The 15,882-nt window shown below is 40.6% G+C and overlaps 1 protein-coding gene across 1 annotated transcript in view; it reads left to right on the forward strand.

Moving 5' to 3' along the window:
* Positions 1–7,878: 7,878 nt before the first annotated feature.
* TTBK2 (tau tubulin kinase 2) overlaps positions 7,879–15,882 on the forward strand; it is a 228,435-nt gene continuing 220,431 nt past the window's right edge. Inside the window, exons 1-2 of the mRNA XM_006831727.1 lie at positions 7,879–7,984; positions 8,206–8,248. The gene's annotated coding sequence lies outside the window, so the exon portion shown is untranslated. The remainder of the gene's footprint in view (positions 7,985–8,205; positions 8,249–15,882) is intronic.

Genomic DNA, 15,882 nt, shown 5'->3' on the forward strand with positions numbered 1-15,882 from the left:
GGTCAGCTACGTACTGTCTGCAAGTTTAGGAATTCTTGTGCATGTCCCCTCACTTCATATCAGCTGGACACTTTATTCTTAGCTCTAGTCCTCCATGGCTATGTCCTTGTCCAGGGGCTCAGGACTCCACAGGTCTCACCATACTTTGGACGAACCAGACCTTCCTCTTTTCTCTCTCATCTCCAGGTCAATGGGAATCTATGGAACATGGTCGAACCCAGCCCATCTCTTCATTGCTGCCTTTCCCCCTACTTCCACTCACCAGTAAACTAACATGGTCACCAGCAAGATTACATGCCTGCTTTTGGGATCCCTTTGAGTTTCAGTCTTGGAAGGGGGTTTGTCCTGAAGGGACTTGATTGCTTGCCTTGATAGCTTCCTGGTGAACAACTTTCTTGTCCTTGTAGTAGCCAATCAGACTGCCATTTTTATTTTCGACTTTAATTTTTCCTGCTGGTCTTTCTTTCAAGAAGTGTCTTCTGTTCCTCTAGCTGCTTGAGGCTGGTCTGCTTGTCCTTTCAAGTGGGAATGTCCCACCTCAGAAGGTTCTAGATGGGGCTCAGGAGTCCACCTAAGGTCCTATATACTACCAAGGCTCCGCAAGAAGCCTATTTCACTGGGCAAGTTCTAAAACCCCTTTTAGGTATTCCAATCAGTTATAGGCTGAAGACAGGCTTACAAGCTTTCAGTAATCATGTTAACCTTTAGTTTCTTTTCTCCCTTTATATGTCAATCTTTATATGTTCTAATCAGTGTCAATCTTCCCTGATGTTAATTAATCTACTAGTTAATTATCATCAACATGGAACACAAATTGCTATTCAATAGGTTAAAAGATTAAAAAAGACTCTGTTTTCAGATGAAGTTTCAAAATCCCTGTTTATCTGACTCCTATCTTCCTTTCCAGGTTCACCTCTTCCAGCAGTCCCCATTCTTGCCCATACCAAAGAACAGTTTGTGGTTTGTAGTAATATTTGCACTCTCTTGCCTCAAGGCCTCTGTCCAGGCTGTTTCTCCCACATCTATCCTCACTGTACCTGCAGAGCAGGGAAGGAAAAGGGAAACAGTTTTGTATGTAGAATCGTTCTGTGAATGAAAGCATTTCTAGACAGCTCTAAGCAGTTTTCCAATATGATTTCTCAATATAAGAATTGCTGTGCTTGGGATACACATAGATGCTTCTTTTAAAGTTCACAAGGAGAACGTACCTAGGTATAAAATGAAATAAAACAAAAACATTGCTTAGGGGCAAAGATCACAAAGGAATATGAAAAAACAACAAATATTGTTAGGATGATAAAATTCAAGATCATTTTCTTCTAAAAATTGACTTATATTAGACATCTTTTGGGGTTGTTAGAGATGTTCTAAAATTGGATGTTGATGATGGTCTCACTACTGTAAATTTTTAAAAATAATTGAATTTTAGGGCACGTAAATTATGCCTCAACAAAGTTTTTTTTAAAAAAAGACAACATACATATTTCTCCAAAACTGGAGTTACCTTGCCCATCCCTGATGAATTTCTCTTACCTGTTTCTTTTGGCCTAAAATTTAACAAATGAAGCCTTTCTCTACATAGTAAAGGAGCATGGTGATTCTGTAGGCTAAGCACTGGATGACAAACTACAACATCAGCAGTTTTAGCCCACCAGCTGCTCCATGACAGAAAGATGAAGCTTTATGTTTTCTCAGAATTTTACAGCATTGGAAATGCTACACAGGGTTCCTATGAGTTGGAACAGACTCAATGTCACTTAACAACTGCGTAGTAAAGAAAGAAGTTTTCAAAAATACTTTAAATAATATATTTGGTGTGATTTTACAGCACTGTGCAAACAAAACCACATGATTTGAAGTATCACTGTTTTCGTTAAGTATTGTCGAGTGGTTTCTGACTCATAATGTATAATTGGATAATAATAACAGCTTTGAACTGAGCACATTAGAAGATTCAAAAAGTAAATTAGCATACAGAGTTTTCCTTGTAGGCATATTGATATATGTAAACTGGAGAGTTCTGGTGTGGCACTGTAGGATAAGCACTGGACTTCTAACCACAAGGTCAGCTGTTCAAAACCACCAGCCACTCCTTGGAAACACTATAGAGTCGCTGAATGAGTCAAAACCAACCGACTCAAAGGCACTTAACAACAAAGCTGGGCTCATGAAAAAGTATTTTTGCTTTTATAATTACAGGGATATTTTTTATTAAAAATAATAAATTTCTGCTGAAACACTCATTGCACAAAAATTTTATAGACAGTCACCCCCTGACGGTGTCACCTGCTGCCTCCACCTGCACTTACCTAGTGACACCACTGTTAAGTAACATTCTGATAGAAACTGTTTAGATTGATGAAAAGTTTGAAACAAGGTCTGAGTTTGCTGGTTTGTGGGAGCATTTAGGCACCAGTCTACAATTGAGTTTCATGTTTCAAAGGACTGCATTAAGATTTTTTTTTTTTAACCTCTACTGAGATATATAAGGAGCTCTGGTAGCATAGTGATTACAAATTGGGCTGCTAACCTGAAGGTTAGCAGTTTGAAAGTACCAGCGGCTCTGCGGGAGATAGATGAGGCTTTTTGCTCCCGTAAAGGTTTACAGCCTCAGAAACCCTATACCGGATCACTATGGGTTGGAACTGACTTGATGGCACTTAACAACAACAACTGAGATATAATTCACATACAATTTGGAGTACTGGTGTGGGACTGTAGGATAAGCGCTCAGTCAACCACAATGCTGGTTTGAACCACAAAGTCAGCAGTTCAAACTCACCAGATGCTTGTCAGACACTGACTTGATGGCATTTAACAACCATATAATTTGCTCATTCAAAGTGTACACTTTTGAGATGTGTTTTACAGAGAGAAATAAAGAGGGAAATAGTTTCACATTGACTCATAGTATAGTGTTATCCTTCTCATAAAAATATGCAAATGACCTGTCTAGAGTATTTTACTTGGATTAGAGGAAGAAGGTTAGAATGTGGTAAATCGATGGGTGACTAAAAATGAGTATAGGAGGTCACAAATGGATGAAAAAATAAAAGACCCTTTCTTACAGGGTTACTATGAGTTGGAATGGACTCACTGGCAATGAGTTTTGTACACACACACACACACGCATGAGGGGGCTTCAAAAAGTTCATGTATGTGTGTACATATTTAACAAAGGGGATTCCTGCATTCTGGTATTAACTCCTGAATATATTACCTTGCCATTTATTATAACTGATAAATTATCTCTTGGGACAGACCAACAATTACTGGGATTACCTGGAAAAAGACCTGAGAAAGGGGTAAGCCTGGGAAGCTGTACTGAAGAGGCAAGCTTGATCCTTGATATGAAGAATCTTTCCCTTTTGGTTGGAATTTTGAGCACTATATCCATAAGAAACACTCACGGAAGTAGCAGTCAAGAGATCAGACGATGTACTGCATTAGGCAAATCTGCTGCACAAGACCTTTTTAAAGTGTTGAAGAGCAAAGATGTCAGCTTGAGGACTAAGGTGTGTCTGACCCAAGCCACGGTATTTTCAATAACCTCATATGGATGTGAAAGCTGGACAGTGAATAAGGAAGACCGAAGAAGAATTGATGCCTTTGAGTTATGGTGTTGGAGGAGAATACTAAAAGTGCCATGGGCTGCCAAAAGAACCAATAGATCTGTTTTGGAAGAAGTACAGCCAGGGTGCTCCTTGGAGGCCAAGATGGCCAAACTTCATCTCTCATACTTTGGACATATTGTCAGGAGGGAACAGTTGCTGGAGAAGGATATCAGGTTTGTTAAGATGGAGGGTCAGAGAAAAAGAGGAAGACCCCCAATGAGATGGATTGGCCAGGTGGCAGCATCGATGGACTCAAGTGTGGCAACAGTAGTGAGGTTGCCCAGGATCAGACATTGTTTCATTCTGCTGTGCATAAGGTCGCTATGAGTCAGTGCCAACTCAATGGTACCTAACAACAACAACTATCCATAAGCAAAGGCCCAGTCCATCCAATTGTAGCAATATACACTTGCTTCCTGTATCAAACTTCTTTATATTTATCTAGTCAAGTTCTGGTCAGCTAGTCATCCAAGCTAGTTCAGATGGATACTCTTTGCCAGTTTGGAAGTTCTTGCACTCCTCCTCCCACTTCAGACCAGCTGGCCGCTTCACTCTTAGCTCTAGCACCCAGTGGCTAGATCAGTGCCAATGGGCTCAGGAGTTCACATGCCTCCCTAAACTTCAGACCAGCCAGCCCTTCCTTTTCTGTCTTATCTCAAAGTCAATGGGTGTCTATGGAACATGGCCAAACTCAGCCTGTCTCTTCATTGCTGCATTTCCCCCACTTCCACTCACAAGTAGACCAGGGTGGTCACCAGTGAGCATATAAGACTGCTCATGTGTTCCCTTTGAGTTTCAGTCTTAGAGGGGAGTTTACCCTGATGGGCTAACTTTTCTTGCCTTGATGGCTCCATGTTAAGCAGCTTGCTTAATTTTCTAACTGCCAAATAGTCTGCTTTTTTTTTTTTTTGCTGGTCTGTCTTTCAAGAATTATCTTCTGTTCCTCTAGCCCATTCATGTTGGTCTGTAGGTCTTTTAAAGTGGAAATGTTCCACCTCAGAATCTGGGTGGGGCTCTGGATTCCACCTAAGGCTCCATATGCTACAAAGACTTAACAAGAAGTCTATTTCACAGGGCAAATTCTAATTCCCATTTTAGTTAATCCTATCAGTTATAGGCTGAAGACAGGGTTATAAGCTTTCTGTAAACACAATTCCCAACATCCTTTTCTATTATACTTAAACGTCTATTTTGCCATAGAAGGCATGGGGAACCAATACCCACAAGATAGTCAAGATAATCCCCTCCTTCACCCATTCCAAATATGAGTGGATCTCTGTGTCACAGAGTCCTGTTGTTCCAAGGCTGTGTACATGTCACTATTTACTTCTATCCCATTTAGTCCTTGCATACCTCCCTAAGCCTTCTCCTAGCTTCCTTGTTCATCTATCCTCCTCCTTCTTGTGTATTGCCTTCCCAATGCTTGTATATTGCCCTCTTTCACCAGAGCTATCACATGTCCATCTTCTAACATGTGAATTACTGTTCCTCCTTCCCACCCCTGGAAGTATCAAAGAATTTTTCTTTTAGATTGGAAATGTCTTCTTAAGCTTTTGCAATAATGATCTTATGTAATATTTGTCCTTTTGTGACTGGCTAATTTCACTCAGCATATTGTCCTTAAGGTTCATCCATATTATGAGGTGTTTCGCAGCTTCATTGGTATTCTTTAAGGTAACATAGTATCCCATTGTGTATATGTACCACCAAAGTTTGTTTACCCGTTCTTCCATCGATCAGCATTTAGCTGTCTCCATCATTTTACTATAATGAATAGTGCTGAGGTGAACATTTGTGTTATGGCTTGTATTTCTTGTGAATTCTAAGTTCATTTTTAAGGAACTGTGGTGGTAATGTGGTTAAACAGTCGACTGCTACCAAAAAGTCAGCGGTTAGAACCCACCAACAACTTTATGGGAAAAAAAAGAGGCTATTTGCTTCCGTAAAATTACAGTCTTGGAAACTCTATAGAGAAGTTCTTCTCTGTCCTGTCAACTCGAAGGCAATGGATGTACTCATTCTTACATATCTTACCTGTGGTACACTATCACCCTTTTCTCAGGTGACTCATCATAGAAGGCCTTCCTTTGTACTTTTTTTCTTAACTCTTGATTACAACTATTGGACTGCTTTCTCAGTCTTGTAGTATCCATCCTTCATGGATTTATAAATTAGTTGTTGTTATAAAATGCTGTCGAGTCAGTTCCAACTCATTGCAACCCTGGAAAGGGTTTCTGAGGAGCAGCTTGTGGGTTTGAACTGCCAACCTTTTGGTTAGCAGTCCAGTGCTTATCCTACAGCACCACACCAGGACTCTTTACAATTTAGAGTTGTTCATAAAATAATAGATGAATAATCATCATTTCATCATTTGGAGAATCCAGCCTTATTTACCGGCTCATTTAAAATGGACAAAATAGTGGATTGGGGAATAAATTTACTAAACTCCTCCCCATGATAGTGGATATTGTATCTAGATAGTTTGAAGAGGACACACTGTATTTGTTGAATGAAAGATAGTCTCTTCAGACAGGTATACTATTTCTGCTTCAACAAATCTGGATATCCTCTTTTCTCCCACTCCTTTAATTTTAAAGAAAAATATTTACAGGAATTCTAAACCTTTTCAATTTAAATCACTTGCTGGGCCAATAATCTGAAGTGCTGTTAGATAAAGTAATGGAAAAAGCAACTTGCGGTTTTAATCAGTAGGAAAAAAAAACACAACAAAAAACAATTTGGCAACTTCTTTCAATTTGAAAAGAACAAGATGAGCTGCATCATCAATTGTCTTTAATGTACATTTTGTCCTGCTTTTAATCCAAAGATCTGGACATGACAGACAGGAGAGGCGCCTGATGCTTTTTAAAGACTGTCAAGAGGCTGTAGCATATCCTGAACCAGAAGAAACAGAATCTAGAAGAATAGAACTGAGATTGAATAGAGGGTTTATATTTAACCCTTTGATATTCGTAATCAGCTTTAATCATACGTTATTTGAGTGAAAAGGGAAATACTTTGTTTAAAATTCTAATGAATCCTTTAGGTCCGTGGCAGACCCTGGGGGTAACTGATTATTAAATAGAAAGACCTTGAACAGGGAAAGTTTAAGAAACCCAAGCTTTGGTCCCGCCACTAATTAGTTTTACAGTCTTGGTAAAGTTGTTTAACTTCCAGTGTTCTGGTCTGTAAATTAGTGGATAAGGATGGGAAGGGGCTTTAATCTTGAGGTTTCCTCGTCACCAATGAGGCTAACAACAAGCACAAATGTATCCCACATGGCTTCACGTCTCCGCCTGATCCTCGCTCTTTCTGAAATTCTTTTGAGGGACTCCAGTATACTGTTGGTTAGAATACCTTACTAGTATGCATGGGGGCTGCTGATTGAGCAGCGATTAAAAAAAAAAAAAAAAAAAAGCCCACGTTCTTTGTGGGCTGTGACACTGTAAGGATACTCCCAGACTTTCCTTTATGGAGATCTCGGTCTCCTTTCCTCTTCACACCTTTAGGCGTGTCCCCTGTCCTCAATGGGGAGTCACTTCATGTTAGAGGATGGCTTTGCGGCATAGCGCCAATCGGACAAATGCAGGGCAGCTCTGGTTCTGAGAAGACGGATCCCTTAAGGCCTCATGCTTGGGACCTTCGTTTTCAAAGTATAAGAAATTAGGATGGTGACGGTGGTGATGTGCCGTGGAGTCGGTTCCCGAGGCTGTAAATCTTTACGGGAGCAGAAAGTCTCATCTTTCTCCCGCGGAACAGCTGGTAGTTTCGAACTGCTCACCTTGAGGTTCACAGCCCGATTCGTAACCACTACGCTAATATTCTATTTTCTTTCTAAAAGGCAAACCTTGGGGTCACAACCATTCCTCTAAAACCAAGTCAGCTGCTGAGGTGAGACAACCCCCTCCCCAATCCCCCATGCGCTAACCACTGTTCTCTTCCCGACAAGACAAGCAGTTGCGGGCGGCGGTGGAACTACAACGCCCAGAGTTCCTAAGCGCATGCGCGCTGTCATTATGATGCTCCTTTCCCGGTAACTCGTCCTCTCAGGCAAACCTGAAGATAGCGGCATTTCTCCGGTGGGGGTGGGGGGAGGGCGGAGACGCTTTCTGCCCGAATCTCCGCCCCCTTCTTGATAGGCGATGGGACCAGCCAACCAACGCAGCATATTCGCAACACGTTCTCCAATCAGCATCTGTGGTAGAGAGGTGGGCGTTCGCACTGGCAGGGCAGGTGGGCTAGGCTGTGCCGGGTTGCGAAGGGGGAGAATAACGTCGGGTCGGGTCAGCGGGCGCTGCAGCAGACGCCGCAGCGGTGATGGGAGCGGTGGGGACGAGGCGGCAGCGGCGGTGGCAGAAGGAGGAGCAGGAGCTGATACAAGAGCAGCAGTTGGGGGCGGCCAGTAACGGCAGTAATAGTAGCAGCTGCCGCCGCCACTAGTAAACGCGGACGGTACCCGAGGGGACCACTTAATCGGCCGGCCCTCGAACCCGTGCTTGGGTCCCGCCGCAGTTGGGCGTCGGGGGATGGGCAGGCGGCGGCTGTTCCGCCTCTTGAGGGCTGACTCCTACTGGTCCGGGCGGTGAGCCAGCCGGAGCCCTCTGCCCGAAATCCCTGCGTCCGCCAAGACCCAGGTAGGACACGCCCCCCTTGCCCCCCTGGGTGCCGCCCTCTCCTAGGCCTGACCCCCACTTCGGCCGCACACCTTACAAGTTGACAGACTCTGGTCAGGAGGGTAGGGGTGCGAGAGACTCCTCGGACGTTGCCCATACGCCGGGCTGGTGCCAGACCCAGTCACTTTCCAGCGTTCTAGTTCTGCTCCGTTTCCCGAAGGCTTCTGCGGTGTCTTTCCGCAAGGTTTTTGGTGTCTTCATAAAACTTGGAGGGTCACAAAGCTTCGTTCTGTTTCTCTTTCTGTGGGTGACCCACATATCGCTTGTACTCATGCTGCTTCTGGTACCGGGATTGATCACAGAATCCTCACAAAATCCTGAGCCCCCCCACCCCCACCCCCCAATTTCCTTAGATGCTAAATAGAAGGGGCCTTGGGACTATAGAATCTGTTTGTTGTGTAGTAACGACAAGGGAGGCCATGCCTTTCTCGTAGTTAGGGTGCTGAAGTAATGACCTGAGCGATTTGCTTGTTATTTGCGTTGACTGAAATGATGTTGACACCCAGGGATACCGTGGGAGGGACAAAAGACTCCACACATATGTACTGCTTAAACCAGAGAAGTAAATAATCTATTGGGATCCTAGGATACTTTAGCACCTACTTGAAGCTGATTTTGTTATCGCCTTGGCTACATTAGAGGTAAAGATGACATTTAGTTGTACTTTGCTTAGAATTGAAGTTGATAGGTGGCAGCAACCCAACTCTTCTCATCCCTCACTTTGGAAATTGTTCTTTCTCTGAACATTAAAGAGGGCAATATTATTGTAACCTGTATTCTATAGAGATGTTTTAGTTTTAAATAGAAGATGAGTTTGTGTGTGTGTGAGAAGGGTTACATTATTATGAATGTTCACATACTTGGGAGGATCCACTCAATGTGTTTTGTTACAATGTTTGATTCCGAGCCATTAATAATAGTTTTGTTGGTGTGTGAACACTGATTTGTCAGGATAAACTACAAAGATGTGTCTTCTATGTTCTCTTGGCTGAATGGAATATTATAATAATGGTCATGTGGGGCAGAAATGAGAGATTTAAAGTATTGAGGAGATTGAATGTTATGTGTCAATTTCGTTTTATAAAAATGTAATGATGACAAATATTTTACATGACTAATCTTGAAGATTTTCTTAACTATAAAAGATTTTCACTTTAATAAGAGTGTACACTTGGAAGGCATATTGTGTTCTATTCAAATTGAAAACATACTGAATAGAATCTTGAATTTAGAATCTTATGTCTTCTGAATGATACATTTTTATCAAGGCACTAAAAGAGATGCTTGAAGCATGGTTATAAAGGAGTTTCTCTTCTAATTTTACTTAGTGATAGAATGTTAGGAAAGTGCTTCTTCCTCTTTCAGTCTTAGACACAGTAAAATAAATTGAAGTCCATCGCTTTATTAATTTAATTTGTAGTATTGCATTGAAACAGATTTGATCATGAATAGGAGGAGGCTAAGAATAATATATCCTGCTAATTCTTTTGTACTATGGTTAATACATAATTTAGATTTTTAAAGTGAATTCTCCATTTTACTATAGATGACTTCAGATTTTTTTCCTCTTCTTTCAACTTTCTTTTAAACACTGATTATTTTAACACCACAGGAAATCTTTATTAGAGGTCATTTGCTTTGGCAAATTGAACTCAATTATATTGGGTTTCAGATATTTTTAAATGTAAAACTAAAAGTGAAATTTGTGTAATTTGGACGGCTTTTGAGCGTGCTTGCATCTAAGGCTAGGAAATGCACTAAAATGTGAAAATTAGTAATAAGCTGTTGGGTTTTCTAAGTGAAAGAATATTATAGAGCTGTGTTAGATATAAGAATTTAGATTTTTATTGGGGCAGGCAAGTCTTTATAGACTTTATAACTTTAAAAAGTAATATTTAATGATCTCTGTTAAATTAGTAGAATCTTAGTATGATGCTGTAGGATAAGCATAGGTCGGGAGTTCAAATCCACTAGCCACTCCTTAGAAATCTCCACCACCATATAGGATTTGACTTGATGGCTGATGGCAGTGGGTTCTGTTTGGTTTTAGAAGGTGCCCTCATGGAATAGTGGTTAATGTGCTTGGCTTCTAACCAAAAGGTTGGAAGTTCAAACCTTTGTGGGAGCAAGATGTGGCAATATGCTTCTGTAAAGACTTACAGCCTTGGAATCCCCCTGGGGAATTCTCTGTCTTATAGGATCACTTTGAGCCAAAATTAGCTTGTTGTCTGTGGAGTTAGTTTTGATTTGGAATGGCTAATGACATTGAGCTCTGGTAGCGTAGTGGTTACGAATTGGGCTGCGAACCTTAAGGTCAGCGGTTCGAAACTACCAGTCGCTCCGCGGGAGAAAGATGAGGCTTTCTACTCCCGTAAGGATTTACACCCTCGGAAACCTTGTACAGGGTCGCTATGGGTCAGAATTGACTTGACGGCACTTAACAACAACAACAATGACATTGAGCATGGGAGTCTTGGTGTGACACTGTGGGTTAATACGCCAGACTGCAAAGCCGTTTGAACTGCAAGATCGACGGTTCAAGCTCACCAGCTGCTCCTCGGAAACCCTGTACAGGGTCACTATGGATCGGAATCAACTCGATGGCACTTAACAACAACAATGACATTGAGCTTCTTTTTATGTGCTTGTTGTGCATTCAACATTTGGGAAACGTACATTCAAATTCTCTGCTCATGTGATGGTGACTAGATAAAAAAATGTGATATATATATACAATGGAATACTACTCAACTAGTAAGAGAAATGAAGACCTGAGGCATGTCACGACATAAGGCATAAATGAACCTTCAAAAATCATTCAGAGCAAATAAATCAGTTGCAAAAGGACAAATATAGCATGATATCACTTATATGATTATCATATTGTTATTAAGTTGTAGAAGTTTTGTTATCTTTTTGTTGGGCAGTTCAATCCAACCAGCTGCTCCTTGGAAACCCTATACAAGGTCACTATAAGTCAGCACCGACCTGATAGCATGTAACAACAAAATAGTTAATTTTATGACATTTCCATTTAACTATTGTATCTTTTACTGCTGTGCTTTTGTTGTCATATCAGTATTTTTAAATGATTGAATTAGAAGACGTATTTACCATTATGTCTGTTTTTACCAAAATGCTTTTATCCATGAATATTTTTATATATTTTTTCTTTATGTAGAGTTTTAAAGTAATTGTTTCCCTTATCGCTATTCAATCATCTAAATACTCGAAATATTTTAAAATAATTTTTTATAATTATATTTATAATATAATCTAAATTTTGCTAATATTTGTCTGACATTTAGTTTGCCATGTGTTGTATGTTTTGGATTAAGTTTGAAAAACCTTCTACACCTTTTTTGTTTTTTTTAATCTACCACCTACCTCAGACCCACTAGCCACTCCATGGAAACCCTATACAGGGTCATTAAGTCCCACTCAATGGCACTTATCAACAACAAGTACCTCTGAAGGAGCCATGGTGACAGTGGGTTAAGTGTCGTACGGCTAACTGTAAGGTTGGTGATTCACACTGTCCGCCACTCCATGGGAGAAAGATGAGACTGTGTGTTCTAGGAGAGGTTATGGTCTCAGAAACACAATGTGTCAGTATCAGAAGCAACTTGATGACAGTGGGTTTTTTAAGGTTTTTATTGCGAATTGAGTAAAAGTTTACAGGGCAGATCATGAGTTAACAGTATTTCTTTCTAGTCACTTTAGCTTAAAAAAAAAAAAAAAGCACACAGGCATATATAATAATTTACACCTCCAAAGGGCACATTCTGCAAGTTGGCCTCTTGGCCACAAGCTCTTAGTCCCTCTCTTCCCATGACTCTAGAGCCCTTAGCCACTCCCCCTCTCCATGACCCCATCTGTGCCTCAGTCTCTGGCATCGCTGCTTCTCTGGATAAGGTCCCCGCAATCTGATTGTGCTGTTCTCCCTTGATGGTCCTAGAGTCCTCTGTTTCTGGACTGTGAGATTAACCACCCCTGTTATTGTTACAAAACTTCTACCTTTACAATTGTGACATTAGCAATTAGTCATGATAACAATTGCACTATCGAATCATATGACTCTTACCCCCTTCTCTTTTCACCAGACCCAGTTAGACAAGAAGAAAACTATTTAGTGGTGACTCTTTCTTTCCTCCCAGACTCTTAAACTAAACTCCCATTTGAAACCTTATAAGCCAGTCACTTCGTGCCTTTATCACCCCCTCATTTTAGATAGCTAATGTTTAACTTGCCCATCCTTATCTACCGTGTGTACAGAGGGGCTATCCCCTTTGTTGTGTATCAAGCATTGATACTTGATGTGAAGACTTCTTCCCTCTCTATTGGTATTTAGAGTTACTACCTCCGTGAGTATAAGTCAGGTTCATTAAATTGTAGCAATTTACCCTTGTTTCCTTTATTAAATATATTCATTAATTTTTTTTTGTAATCTTCCTCTAGTCGAGTTCTGATTATCAAGCCATCGAGGCTAGGTCAAATGGGTACTGTCTGCAAGTTTGGGTGTTCTTGTGCATCTCCCCTCACTTCATATCAGCTGGATGCTTCACTCTCAGCTCTAGCTCTCTGTGGCTATGCCCTTGTCCGTAGGCTCAAGTGTCCCCAGGTCTCACCACACTTTGAACCAACCAGCCCTTCCTTTTCTCTCTCTCATTTTCAGGTCAGTGGACTGTGGTTGAATTTAGCTCAGTTCTTTATTGCTGCCATTCCCCCACTTCCACTCACCAGTAGACCAATGTGGTCGCCACCAGGTTTACATGCCTGTTTTTGTGTTCCCTTTAAGTTTCAGTCTTAGAGTGGATTTTGACTTGAAGGAACTTGATTGCTTGCCTTGAAAGCTTCCTGGTGAACAGCTTGATTATTCTTGTAGTAGCCAGTCATGCTGACATTTTTGTTTTGGGTTTTTCCTGATGATCTTTCTTTGAAGACGTATCGTCTGTTGCTCTAGCTGTTCCAGACTGGTCTCCTTGACTTTGATAGTGGGGATGTCCCACCTCATAAGGTTCTGGATGGGACTCAGGATTCCACCTAAGGTCCTGTACTCTGCAAAGGCTTTGCAAGAGGCCTATTTCACTGGGCAAGTTCTAGATCCCCTTTTAGGTATTCCAGTTATAGGCTGAAGACGGGCTTACAAGTTTTCTCTAATCATATTTCCCAACATTCATTTCTATCCCATTCAAGTATATATTTTACAATAGTAGGCAAGGGAAACAAATATTCACAAGCCAGTCAAGCATTTTATTTTCTCTCTTCAAGCTGTGCCTAGATCCCTGTATCACAGAGCCCTGTTGTTCCAAGGTTGAGCATGCATCACTATTTACCTCTGTTCCATTTAGGCCATGCAAACCTGTCTCAGTGTTCCCCTATGTATCTTGTTCTTCTGCCTCCTCCCCATTTTTGTATTGCCCTTCCAACACCCGAACTAAACTCCCTGCACCAACCCCACTGTTGTGGTTACCTTATATTCCATTAACTCTTCCCTCCATTTAAGACAGTCTATTTTATCCTGCAGTCTACCTGACCTTCCCACCGCCTGAATCTCTGTTCCTCTGTGTTTACCTTCTTTCACATTTTAATTGTTTTGATTATAGACTGACCTCCCAGATCCTCTGTTCTTATAATTTTATTCTGTTCTTGACTCTTCCATTTGTCAGTTGAGTTCAGGGTGATGTTGCCATGTACATCAATCTCTAATTGTTGCCTGTTCTTGTTGGTTCTCAGCCCACAGAACTACCTTTAGGATGCTTTTCATAGCAAGGTTGGCTTTGGCAAAAACCCTTAGCTTCTGTTTATCCTGGAATGTTTTGATTACACCATAGTATTTGATGGACAGTTTTGCTGGGTAGAGGATTCTTGGTTGACAGTTTTTTTCTTTCTGGGTTTTATATATGTCTCCCCATTGCCTTCTTGCCTGCATGGTTTTTGTTGAGAGATCCAAGCTTAATCTGATTTGAATGCCTTTGTATGTCACACTTCTCTTTTCCCTAGCTGCTTTCAGGATTCTGTCTTTATTTTTGATTTTGGAGAGCTTGATTATTATATGTCTTGGTGATTGTCTTTTAAGGCCTGTCCTTCCTGGGGCTCGTTGAGCTTCTTGAATGCTTATCTTTTCACTTTTTAGGATGTTAGTGAAATTTTCTTCCAGCAGCTCTTCAACCATCTCCTCTGGTGGCTGTAGGTTCCCTCTGTTGGTCTGTTTCTAATTGTGGTAGATTCTGTGTTAATATGTTAATTCTTGTTCTTTCTTCTTTTTTGGATGTGTGCATTTATTGCAATAAATTGTCCTCTCAGCACCACTTTCGCCATGTCCCAAAGATTTTGTCATGTTGTGTTTTCGTTTTCGTTTGTTTCTAGGAACTTTGTGAATTCACGTTTAATTTCTTCTACTACCCAGTCATTTTCCAGCAGGGTGTTATTCAGTTTCCATGTATTTGACTTGATTTCCTTGGTCTTCTATTGTTGATTTCTAATTTGATAGCATTGTGGTCTGAGAAGATGCTTTGTAGTATTTTGGTATTTGTAAATTTGTGGAGATTTGTTTTGTGGCCTAAAATATGGTCTATTCTGTAGAATGTTCCATGTGCACTGGAAAAGAATGTGTATTGTGCAGTTGTTGGGTTGAATGCTCTGTACACATCTATGACATCCAGTTGGCTGATTGTGTTGTTTAGTTCTTCTGTGTCATTGTCAAATTTCTGGGTGTTCTATCCATTTTTGAAAGTGGTGTATTAAAATCACCACTATTATTGTAGATTCATTAATTTCTTTCTTCAAATCTATTAGAGTTTGCTTTATATATTTTGGAGCTCTTTCATTGGGAGCATAGATATTTATTGTTATTTCATCTTGTTCAGTGGTCCCTTTAATCATGAGAATAATGTCCATCTTTATCTATTATGCTTTTTTTTAACCTTGAAGTTTATTTTATCAGAGATTAGTACTACCGCTGATGTTCGTTTTTTGTTGCAGTTAGCTTGGTATATTTTTTTCCATCCTTTGACTTTTAATCTGCTTTTGTCTCTGCGTGTAAGATGTGTCTCTTGCAGACAGCATATTGAAGAATCTTGTTTTCTTATCCATTCTGCCACCCTCTGTCTCTTAACAGCTGCATTTAATTCGTTTACATTTGGTGTAATTATCGATAGGTATTGATTAATTGCTGCCATTATGTTTGTTTTTGGTGGTGTTGCTGCTTTCTTTGTTCTGTGTGTCTTCCTTTGTTGAGTTCATTCCTTTTGTGTTCTTTCTTGTGTGTTTCCTCATAGTTTTAGTGTTTCCATGTTCTTCTTGGATTTTCATTCTCTTGGTATGTTGTGAAGTGTTAAATTTCTTTGAGGTTGCCTTATAGTCCATTAACTTTTATCTCCATTTAGTGCAGTCTATTTTATCCTGTAATCTACCTGACCTTCTCACCATCTGGATCTCTGTTCCTTCTTTTACATTGTACTTGTTTTTATCATAGGCTGACCTCCCAGATTCTCTGAGTTTGTTCTTATAGTTTTGTTCTGTTCTCGATTCTTCCTTCTGTTGACTTAATTCAGGGAGGTGCTGGCATGTATGTCAGTCTCTGGTTGTTGTCT

This window comes from Chrysochloris asiatica, unplaced genomic scaffold (genome assembly GCF_000296735.1).
Source record: "Chrysochloris asiatica unplaced genomic scaffold, ChrAsi1.0 scaffold00004, whole genome shotgun sequence".
Classification (NCBI taxonomy): Eukaryota; Metazoa; Chordata; class Mammalia; order Afrosoricida; family Chrysochloridae; genus Chrysochloris; species Chrysochloris asiatica.